We start from the raw sequence: 12,197 nt of genomic DNA on the forward strand, positions 1-12,197 counted from the left end.
TTTTGGGCCTTTATTTCCAAAGCAAAGTATGGACTATTATATATTTCTGGAAAGCCTTGGATGTTAGCATTCCATAGCCTTTAAGAGCGCGCCATTTGGACTTTTGTAGCTCCAGAAACGCTCCTTCTTGTGAATGCTAGATGCAAAGGCGCATAATAGATTGATATGAACATGATGAGCTGTCCTGTAATAAACCCAGCTGTCGCTAATAGTATCTTCTCAGTCCCTTCTTGCATAATCCGAGCTCGAAGAAGGAAGAGATAAGAGGTCCCTATGGAGAATGTGCTCAGAAATCCATAATAGAGTCTGACTACAATGACCGAATTCATTATCTTCATGCATAAGTATGGAGGTCAGATCCTAACAGCATCTGTAGTCCTTTTTCTGTCTCTGAATCAGACTTTTGCTCAAGGTCCTCAATTTCAACAAGAAAATACCTGAAATCACCATAAAACACATAAACTCAAAGTGGAATCCAAAAATGTGAATTTTGCACTAAAACCTATGAAAACATAATAAAACTTAAACAAAACATAATGAAAACTATATGAAAATGATGCCAAAAAGTGTTTAAAATATCCACTCATCAGAACACCAAACTTAAATTGTTGCTTGTCCCCAAGCAAGCAAAAACAAAGTAGGATAAAAAGAAATAAAATGATGCAATAAATCTCACGGTTTCCAATGAAGCTCAATTTTAATTAGATGAGCGGGACTAGTAGCTTTTTGCTTCTGAATAATCTTGGCATCTCACTTTCCATTGAAGCTCGAAATAGTTGGTATCTTTAGGAACTTAGAATCCGGATGATATTATTGACTCTCTTAGTTTAGTTATTTTTTATTCTTAAACACAGCTTCTTTAGAGTCTTAGCTGTGACCTGATAAATGGATCTTTGTGTGGTCTAGAATTTCACAATAAGTTCTCGTTGCAAGTATAGTTTCTTATCCAACAATAATCCTTTCATACAAAAATTTGGTTGTGACTAAAACAAACCCCTAAAAATATAAACCGAAGTATTCAAACCTCAAGTCGTTCTCCCAAGAAATTGCAATAAAGAGTTCTTGTTATTTGTTATGAAGTATGTTTGGGGTTTTTGAGATAATAGGAAAGAATTGTAAATGGCAAAGGAGATAGACTAACAACTAAGAAAGCTCTTGGAAAGGTATGAGAACTAGAAGTTCCATCCTAGCTATCCTTATCAATTGTGATGAGAATTGTTCATTGCTCCCACTTGGTTAACCTCTAACCATGGAGGAAAGTCAAGTGGATGAATTAACTTGATTCCACAAGTCCTAGCCAACTCCTAAGGAAAGACTAGCTTAGTGGCATTCAAGTCAATTAGCAATCTCTAATTATCAATCAACAAGAGAGTTTGGTAACTCAAGAATCACTAATTACTCTACCTAAGCCAATAGGAGAAAATTCTACTCTAGCATCCTTTCAAGCATTTAATCAAACACTTGGAAGGCATAAAAGAAAAGTAAGATAAAATTGCAAGAAAAGTAAATCTACAATTACTAATAACAAGAGATTAACAATCAACAAATCAAATCAACAATAAAGGAACATGAATCATAAAATTGCATTAAAAGAGAAATAGAAGAAACAAGAGTGCATCAACATAGAAGTAAAGAATTACAAGGAGTAAAGTACAAAGCTAGAGAGAGGAGAAGTAGAGGAACAATAAATTGTAAAGGAAAAGTAAATCAAAGCATGAATTAAACCTAGATCTAGAGAAGAATTAAACCTAATTCTAATCCTAATTCTAGAGAGAAGAGAGAGCTTCTCTCTCTAGAAACTAACTCTAAACTAAAACTAAACTAATTAGTAACTAACTAGTTCATTCCCCTTCAATCCTTGAGTTAAATAGCATCAGAAATGAGTTGGATTGGGCCCAAAAGGCTTTAAAAATCGATGGCCACGAGTTGCCTTTATTGAGTCACGTGCGAGCATCGACGCGTATGCGTACATCACGCGTACGTGTCTCTAAACGCCAGGAAAATATGGCAAATCTTATATCATTTTGAAGCCCTAGATGTTAGCTTTCCAACGCAACTAAAACCGTCTCATTTGGACTTCTGTAGCTCAAGTTATGATCGATTAACTGCGAAGAGGTCAGGATTGACAGCCTTGCGATTCCTTCATTTCTTCATGAGTTCTCCATTTCTACATGCTTTTTCTTCATTCCCTCAATTCCAATCTTTGCCTCCTAAACCTGAAATCACTTAACAAACATATTAAGGCATATAATAGAATCAAGGTGAATTAAATTTAGCTATTTTAAGGCCTAAAAAGCATGTTTTCACTCTTAAGCACAATTAAAGGAGAATAACAAAAACCATGCTATTTCATTCGATAAATGTGAGAAAAGGTGATAAAATCCTCTAAATTCAACACAAGATAAATCCTAAAAATAGGATTTATCATGACCCTAAACGCTTTGTTTTCCAGTATTACCACCGGATACATAAACGCCACAGACACTTAATTGGGTGAACCCTTTCGGATTGTGATTCAGCTTTGCTAGAATCCACAACCAGTGGTTCCAGAGCTCTTAAGCACACTCTTTGCATTGGATCATGACTTTAACTGCTCAGTCTCAATCTTTTCACTTGACGCCTTCACACCACACGCATATAGTTGGGAAAGCAGCTCATTTGAACTGTTTAGGCTAAGATATTTCTTTTAAGCCCTCCTAACCATTGATTCTCAAAGCCTTGGATCCTTGCTCTTGCCTTTTGGTTTAAAGAGCTATTGGCTTTTTCTGCTTTTTATTTCTTTTTTTGCTTGCTTTTTTTCTCTTTTTTTCGCCTATTTTTTTTCTTTTATTGCTTTTTGCTGCTTTTTCTTACTTCAAGAATCAATCTTTGGATTTTTCAGATCACCAATAATACTTCACTTTTATCCTCATTCTTTCAAGAGCCAACATTCTTTAACTCCAACATCAACTATGCACTATTTATTCATACATTCAGAAAACAAAAGCAATGGCACCACATCAAATAATTGAACTATTCTTAATATATGACTTGAAATTCATGCATCTTACTTTTCTTTTTCAAATAAAATTTTCTTTTAAGTAAGGTGAGAGATGCATGGAATATTTCATAGCTTTAAGACATAAAGACAGATGATCATGTGCCAGAAACATACAATAAAACAAAATACATGGAAAACAAAACAAAAAAATAACATAAGCAACAGGAGAGTAAAGGAAACAAATCCACCTTAGTGATGGCGGCTACTACTCCTCTATGTCACGCCCTTGCCTTTGTTGTTCTTCCCTCATGATTCTTTGTTTTTCCCTCATTGCTCTTTGATCTTCTCTTATGTCATGGAGGATAGTGGAGTGCTCTTGAGTCCCATCCTTAGTTGATCCATGCTGGAGCTTAATTCTCCTAGAGAAGTGTGCAATTAGTCCCAATAGCCTTGGGGAGGAAAATGCATCCCTTGAGGCATCTCAGAAATTTCTTATTGAGGCAGCTCCACATGCTCTTGCTGTGGTCCATGTGCTGGCTCTCTAGTTTGATCCATCCTCCTCTTGGTGATGGGCTTGTCCTCCTCAATAGGAATGTCTCCTTCTATGACAATTCCAAATGAATTGCATAGGTGACAGATAATGTGGGGGAAGGCCAACCTTGCTAAGGGGGAAGGCTTTTCAGCTTTCTTGTACAACTCTGGAGGTATTACTTCATGTACCTCCACCTCATTTCCAATCATGATGCAATGAATCATGATGGCTCTGTCAATGGTCACTTCTGACCGATTGCTAGTAGGGATGATAAAGTGTTGGATAAATTCCAACCATCCTCTAGCTACGGGCTTGAGGTCAAGCCTTCTCAGTTGGATAGGCTTGCCTTGAGCATCCCTCTTCTACTGAGCTCCTTTCACACAAATGTCTGAAAGGACTTGGTCCAGTCTCTGGTCAAAATTGACTCTCCTAGTATAAGGATATGAATCTCCTTGCATCATTGGCAAATGGAGCGCCAACCTTACACTCTCTGGGCTGAAATCCAAGAGACGCCCTCGGACCATGTATGCCAATTTTTGGGACTTGGGTTCACGCTTGTATAATGATTTTTCATGACCCATGTATTGGCATAGAACTCTTGTACCATCAAGATCCCAACTTCTGGGATAGGATTGGTTAGTACTTCCCAACCTCTCCTCTGGATTTCTCTTCGGATCTCTGGGTATTCATTCTTTTTAACCTAAAAGGGACTTCAAGAATCACCTTCTTCCTTGCCACAATGATGAGCGGATAATTTGTATACTTTTTGGCATTGTTTTTAGTATGTTTTTGATATCTTTTAGTTAGATTTTAGTATATTTTTATTAGTTTTTATTTAAAATTCACTTTTCTGGACTTTACTATGAGTTTGTGTGTTTTTCTGTGATTTCAGGTATTTTCTGGCTGAAATTGAGGGACCTGAGCAAAAATCTGATCCAGAGACCAAAAAGGACTGCAGATGCTGTTGGATTCTGACCTCCCTGCACTCGAAGTGGATTTTCTGGAGCTACAGAAGCCCAATTGGCGCGCTCTCAACGGCGTTGGAAAGTAGACATCCAGGGCTTTCCAGCAATATATAATAGTCCATACTTTATCCAAGATTTGATGGCCCAAACCCGCGAAGCAATCCGGCCTCAGAAATTCCAGCGTTAAACGCCGGAACAGGAATAAAAGTTGGAGTTAAACGCCCAAACTGGCATGAGAGCTGGCGTTTAACTCCAGAAAGGGTCTCTACACGAATTTCCTTGATTGCTCAGCCCAAGCACACACCAAGTGGGCCCGGAAGTGGATTTTTATGTCATTTACTCATCTATGTAATAGTTTTCTATAAGTAGGACCTTCTACTATTGTATGACAGAGAGTCAGAGAGTCGGAGAGACGACATCTGAGTAGCTATCTTTGTTTTATGCTATCTTAGACCTTTGGGAGGCTGGCCATTCGGCCATGCCTAACCTTTGTTCTTATGTATTTTCAACGGTGGAGTTTCTACACACCATAGATTAAGGGTGTGGAGCTCTGCTGTACCTCGAGTATTAATGCAATTACTATTGTTCTTCCATTCAACTCCGCTTGTTCTTTATCTAAGATATCACTTGTTCTTCAACCTATGAACAAGATGACTGACAACCATTCTTGTTCTACAAGCATTCAAGGCTTTAGTGAATATCTCTTGGATTTCTGATTGCATGATGCATGGTTGATCGCCTGACAACCGAGTGCTCGTCTGACAAACGAGCCAGCCATTCCATGAGATCAGAGTCTTCGTGGTATAGGCAAGAACTGATGGCGGCATTCAAGAGAATCCGGAAGGTCTAACCTTGTCTGTGGTGTTCTGAGTAGGATTCAATGACTGAATGACTGTGACGTGCTTCAAACCTGTAACCTACTGGGCGTTAGTGACAGACGCAAAAGAGTGATTCTATTCCGGTAGGGGAGGGAACCAAACCGGTGATTGGCGGCACTGTGACAGAGTGCTCTGCATTAGCTTTCACTGCGCGGATGGGAGGTAGCTGCTGACAACAGTGAGACCCTACACAAGTTTGCCATGGAAAGGAGTAAGAAGGATTGGATGAAGACTGTAGGAAAGCAGAGAGACGGAAGGGAAGGCATCTTCATACACTTGTCTGAAGCTCATACACCAATGATATACATAAGTATCTCTATCTTTACCTTTTCTGTTATTTTCGTTTATCATCATCATATACATTTGAGTCTGCCTGACTAAGATTTACAAGATGACCATAGCTTGCTTCAATACTAACAATCTCCGTGGGATCGACCCTTACTCACGTAAGGTTTATTACTTGGACGACCCAGTACACTTGCTGGTTAGTTGTGCGAAGTTGTGTAATGCCATGGTATTAGGCGCACCAAGTTCTTGGAGCCATTACCGGGGATTATTTGAGTTGTGAAAAAGTATTGTTCACAATTTCGCGCACCAAGTTTTTGGCGCCGTTGCCGGGGAATTAAATGTCCTAACTACAGTTTCGCATTTGTTCCCTGCAATAACAGTGCCATATTTTGATCCGGCAACAACACCAAGTTTTTGGCGCCGTTGCCGGGGATTGTTCATGTTTTGAGCAAGCTTGTGGTAACATCAGATGCCAAGATCCGGCAACAACATCAAGTTCTTGGTGTTATTGCCCGGGATTGTTTAGGCTGGACAACTGACGGTTCATCTTGTTGCTTAGATTAGGTATTTTTTTTTTTCGAAATTCTTGAAGGTGAATTCTAGAGTTTCATGATGATTTGTTGAAATCTGGCTGGCTGAGAAGCCATGTCTAATCTGATTGGACCGAGGTTTCAACTTATCACCACAAGAGCTTGTTGATTTCGTATCAATCTTGCTCTTGGAGCAGTGATTTGCTAAGATTTGGCTGACCTTTGGTCATGTCTAGTGTTTTGGACCGAAGCTTTCCTTGGAAGCTTGGCTGGCTGTGAAGCCATGTCTAATTCCTGGACCGGAGTCTTAGACTAGCATTGCACTGATTCCTGGAATTCTCATTAAGAATTTTGATGCCTTTTTCCACTTAATTTTCGAAAAACACAAAAAAAAAAATTTATAAAACCATAAAAAGACCAAAAAGATTTTATGTTTCTTGTTTGAGTCTAGAGTCTCATCTTAAGTTTAGTGTCAAATGCATGTTTTTGTTATAATTTTCGAATTCATGCGTATATTTCTTGTTTTGATCTTTGAATTCTATTGACTTGAAGTATTTTGTGTGTCTCATATGCATTCTCATATTGTTAGTGTCAGTAGTGCACAAACTGCTAAGTTTGGTGTCTTGCATGCATTGTTATTTGATTCTGTTGCATTTTGATTAATAGAAAAATCCAAAAATATTTTTAATTTGAGTCTTTTCAAGTCAATGATACAAGGAATTGAAGATTCAGAACCAACTGCAGAGGAATTATACAGAAAAAGCTGAGCATTCAAAAATGCCCAGTGAAGAAGGCAGACTGGCGTTTAAACGCCAGCCAGGGCACCTGGTTGGGCGTTTAACGCCCAAAAGGGGTGCATTTTGGGCGTTAAACGCCAGAATGTATACCATTCTGGGCGTTTAACGCCAGGATGGTGCCAGGGGGAAGATTTTGTTTTCAAATCAATTTTTCTTAGTTTTTCAAATCAAATCTTTTTCAAATCAAATCTTCTCAATCAAATGTTTTCAAATTCAATTTCTTTCCTTTTAAAAAGATACTTACCAACAATTAATGATTTGATTGAACATCACAAGATTGTTGCCTTTTCTGTTGAGAAAGGTTTAAATGTTTCAATCATATCTTTTCTTGTTAGGCAAGTCATCAATTTTCAAAATCATATCTTTTCAAAATGTTTTCAAATCATATCTTCTCAATCACATCTTTTTAAACCCATAACTTTTCAATTAAATCTTTTTAACCACATCTTTTTCAAAATAGTTCTCAATCAAATCTTTTTAATTTCTAATTTCAAAATCTTTTTCAAAAATCACTTTATCTCTTTTCCACTTTGATTTTCGAAAATCAATTAACATTTTCAAATGTTTTCAAATTTTTTAATTGAATTTTCGAAAATTCTCTTCCCTCCTTCCCACATCCTTCTATTTATGGAGTACTACTCCTTCTAAATGCACAATTCGAATTTTATCTATTAAAATTCGAATTCTCCTTCTCCTTCTTCTTACTATTTCTCTTTTCCTCTGACATTTCAAGGAATCTCTATACTGTGACATAGAGGATTCCACATTCTCTTCTTCTTTTTCTATTTCTTATGAGCAGAAGCAGAGACAAAGGCATTCTTGTTGAAGCTGATCCTGAACCTGAAAGGACCTTGAAGAGAAAGCTAAGAGAAGCCAAAGCACAACTCTCTTTAGAGGGCTTGACCGAATTCTTCAAGGGAGAAGACATGGCAGCCGAAAACAACAACAATGCCAACAATGCAAGGAAGGTGCTTGGTGACTTTACTGCACCTACTCCTGATTTCTATGGGAGAAGCATCTCAATCCCTGCCATTGGAGCAAACAACTTTGAGCTTAAGCCTCAATTAGTTTCTCTAATGCAACAGAATTGCAAGTTTCATGGACTTCCAATGGAAGATCCTCATCAGTTTTTAGCTGAGTTCTTGCAAATCTGTGACACAGTCAAGACTAATGGGGTTAACCCTGAGGTCTATAGACTGATGCTATTCCCTTTTGCTGTGAGAGACAGAGCTAGAATATGGTTGGACTCTCAACCTAAAGAAAGCCTGGACTCTTGGGAAAAGCTAGTCAATGCCTTCTTGGCAAAGTTCTTTCCTCCAAAGATGGAGTAAGCTTAGAGTGGAAGTCCAAACCTTCAGACAGAAGGATGGAGAATCCCTCTATGAAGCTTGGGAAAGATACAAACAATTAATCAGAAGATGTCCATCTGACATGCTTTCTGAATGGAGCATCATAGGTATTTTCTATGATGGTCTCTCTGAACTATCCAAGATGTCTTTGGATAGCTCTGCAGGAGGATCTCTTCATTTGAAGAAGACGCCTGCAGAAGCTCAAGAACTGATTGAAATGGTTGCAAATAACCAATTCATGTACACTTCTGAGAGGAATCCTGTGAACAATGGGACTGGTCAGAAGAAAGGAGTTCTTGAGATTGATGCTCTGAATGCCATATTGGCTCAGAACAAAATATTGACTCAACAAGTCAATTTGATTTCTCAAAGTCTGTCTGGAATGCAAAATGCACCAAACAGTACTAAGGATGCTTCATCTGAGGAAGAAGCCTATGATCCTGAGAACCCTTCCATGGAAGAGGTGAATTACCTAGGAGAACCCTATGGTAATACCTATGATTCTTCATGGAGAAATCACCCAAACCTCTCATGGAAGAATCAAGAGAGACCTCAACAAGGTTTCAATAATAATGGTGGAAGAAACAGGCTTAGCAATAGCAAGCCTTTTCCATCATCTTCTCAGCAACAGACAGAGAGTTCTAAGCAGAATAATTCTGACTTAGCAACCATGGTCTCTGATCTAATAAAGACCACTCAAAGTTTCATGAATGAAACAAGATCCTCCATTAGAAACTTGGAAGGACAAGTGGGTCAGCTGAGCAAGAAAATTACTGAACTTCCTCCAAGCACTCTCCCAAGTAACACTGAAGAAAATCCAAAAGGAGAGTGCAAAGCCATCAATATGGCCGAATTCTGGGAGGAAGAAGAGGCAGTGAACGCCACTAAGGAAGACCTCAATGGGCGTGCACTGGCCTCCAGTGAGTTCCCCAATGAGGAACCTTGGGAATCTGAGGCTCAAATTGAGACCATAGAGATTCCCTTGGACTTACTACTGCCTTTCATGAGCTCTGATGAGTATTCTTCCTCTGAAGAGGATGAGTATGTCACTGAAGAGCAAGTTGCTAAATACCTTGGAGCAATCATGGAGCTAAATGACAAGTTATTTGGAAATGAGACTTGGGAAGATGAACCTCCCTTGCTCACCAAAGAACTGGATAACTTGTCTAGGCAGAAACTGCCTCAAAAGAGGCAGGATCCTGGGAAGTTTTCTATACCTTGTACCATAGGCACCATGACCTTCAAGAAGGCCTTGTGTGACTTAGGGTCAAGTGTGAACCTCATGCCCCTCTCTGTAATGGAGAAATTAGGGATCTTGAGGTGCAAGCTGCAAAAATCTCACTAGAGATGGCAGACAACTCAAGAAAACAAGCCTATGGACTTGTAGAGGATGTTCTGGTTAAGGTTGAAGACCATTACATCCCTACTGATTTCATAGTCCTAGAGACTGGGAAGTGCATGGATGAATCCATCATCCTTGGCAGACCATTCCTAGCCACAGCAAAGGCTGTGATTGATGTTGATGGAGGAGAGTTGATCATTCAAGTGAATGAAGAATCCATGGTGTTTAAGGCCCAAGGATATCCCTCTATCATCATGGAGAAGAAGCATGAAGAGCTTCTCTCAAAACAGAGCCAAGCAGAGCCCCCACAGTCAAACTCTAAGTTTGGTGTTGGGAGGCCACAACCAAACTCTAAGTTTGGTGTTGAACCCCCACATTCAAACTCTAAGTTTGGTGTTGGGAAGGTCCAACACGGTTCTGAGCATTTCTGAGGCTCCATGAGAGACCTCTGTCAAGCTAGTGACAGTAAAGAAGCGCTTGTTGGGAGGCAACCCAATGATTTATAATTAATTATTTTCTTTTGTTATTTTATCTTTTTGTAGGTTGATGATCATAAGAAGTCATAAAAATAATGAAAAAAGCAAAAACAGAATGAAAAACAGGAAGAAAAACAGCACACCCTGGAGGAAGATGCTGCTGGCGTTCAAACGCCAGTCAGCCTAGCAGATGGGCGTTTAACGCCCAGTCTGGCACCTTTCTGGGCGTTTAACGCCAGAAAGGGGCACCAAACTGGCGTTAAACGCCAGTAAAGGTATAAAACCTGGCGTTAAACGCCAGGAATGGGCACCAGCCCGGCGTTTAACGCCAGAATTGGCCCAAAACGTGGATTTTGGTGCCAATTGGTGCAGGGATGCCTTTTCCTTGACACTACAGGATCTGTGGACCCCACAGGACCCTACTACAGGATCTGTGGACCCCACAGGACCCTACAATCACTCTCTCTTCTTCCCCCATTCACCAATCACCTCAACACCTCTTCCCCAAAAACCCCTCACCTATCAAATCCCATCTTTCTCTTCACCACTCACATCCATCCTTCATAAAACCCCACCAACCTCACACTTCAAACTCAAACCACTTTCCCTCCCAAACCCACCCTCAAATGACCGAACTTTCATCCCCCTCTCTCCTATATAAACCCCTCTTTACACCCTTCATTTCCACACAACCTAAACACCACTTCTTCCCCCTTTGGCCGAATACACCTCCATCTCCCTCTTCCTCATTTCTTCTTCTTCTACTCCTTCTTTCTTCTTTTGCTCGAGGACGAGCAAACATTTTAAGTTTGGTGTGGTAAAAGCGTTGCTTTTTCGTTTTTCCATAACCATTATGGCACCAAAGGCCGGAGAAACCTCTAAAAAGAGGAAAGGGAAGGCAAAGGCTTCCACCTCCGAGTCATGGGAGATGGATAGATTCCTCTCAAAGGTGCATCAAGACCACTTCTATGAAGTTGTGGCCTTGAAGAAGGTGATCCCCGAAGTCCCTTTTTCACTCAAAAAGGGTGAATATCCGGAGATCCGCCATGAGATCCGAAGAAGAGGTTGGGAAGTACTTACCAACCCCATTCAACAAGTCGGAATCTTGATGGTTCAAGAGTTCTATGCCAATGCATGGATCACCAAGAACCATGACCAAAGTGTGAACCCGAATCCAAAGAATTATCTTACTATGGTTCAGGGGAAATACTTGGATTTCAGTCCGGAGAGTGTGAGGATGGCGTTCAACTTGCCCATGATGCAAGGAGATGAGCATCCTTACACTAGAAGGGTCAACTTTGATCAAAGGTTGGACCAAGTCCTCACAGTCATATGTGAAGAGGGCGCACAATGGAGGCAAGACTCAAGAGGAAAGCCGGTTCAATTAAGAAGGCATGACCTCAAGCCTGTAGCTAGAGGATGGTTAGAGTTCATACAACGCTCAATCATTCCCACTAGCAACCGGTCCGAAGTGACCATAGACCGGGCCATCATGATCCATAGTATCATGATTAGAGAAGAAATAGAAGTTCATGAGGTTATAGCTCAAGAACTCTATAAAGTGGCGGACAAGACCTCCACTTTGGCAAGATTAGCCTTTCCTCACCTCATTTGTCACCTCTGTTATTCAGTTGGAGTTGACATAGAGGGAGACACCCCATTGATGAGGACAAGCCCATCACTAAACAAAGGATGGAGTACACAAGGGAGCCCTCTCATCATGAGATCCCTGAGACACCTCAAGGGATGCATTTTCCTCCATACAACTATTGGGAGCAACTGAACACCTCCCTAGGAGAATTGAGTTCCAACATGGGACAACTAAGGGCGGAGCACCAAGAACACTCCATCATCCTTCATGAGATTAGAGAAGATCAAAGAATCATGAGGGAGGAACAACAAAGACAAGGAAGAGACATTGAGGAGCTCAAGCACTCCATAGGACCTTCAAAAGCAAGGAAGAGCCGCCATCACTAAGGTGGACCCATTCCTTGATTTCCTTGTTCTTTATCTCTCTGTTTTTCGAATTCTATGCTTTATGTTATCCATGTTTGTGTCTT

The 12,197-nt window shown here is 40.2% G+C and overlaps 1 non-coding gene across 1 annotated transcript; it reads right to left on the minus strand.

Annotated features, from left to right (window-relative positions):
* Nucleotides 1–8,299: 8,299 nt before the first annotated feature.
* On the minus strand, nucleotides 8,300–8,403 carry LOC130952857 (small nucleolar RNA R71). The gene has a single exon (XR_009075032.1). It is a non-coding gene; the product is annotated as a small nucleolar RNA R71 (small nucleolar RNA).
* Nucleotides 8,404–12,197: the final 3,794 nt, after the last annotated feature.

This window comes from Arachis stenosperma, chromosome 9 (assembly GCF_014773155.1).
Source record: "Arachis stenosperma cultivar V10309 chromosome 9, arast.V10309.gnm1.PFL2, whole genome shotgun sequence".
Classification (NCBI taxonomy): domain Eukaryota; kingdom Viridiplantae; phylum Streptophyta; class Magnoliopsida; order Fabales; family Fabaceae; genus Arachis; species Arachis stenosperma.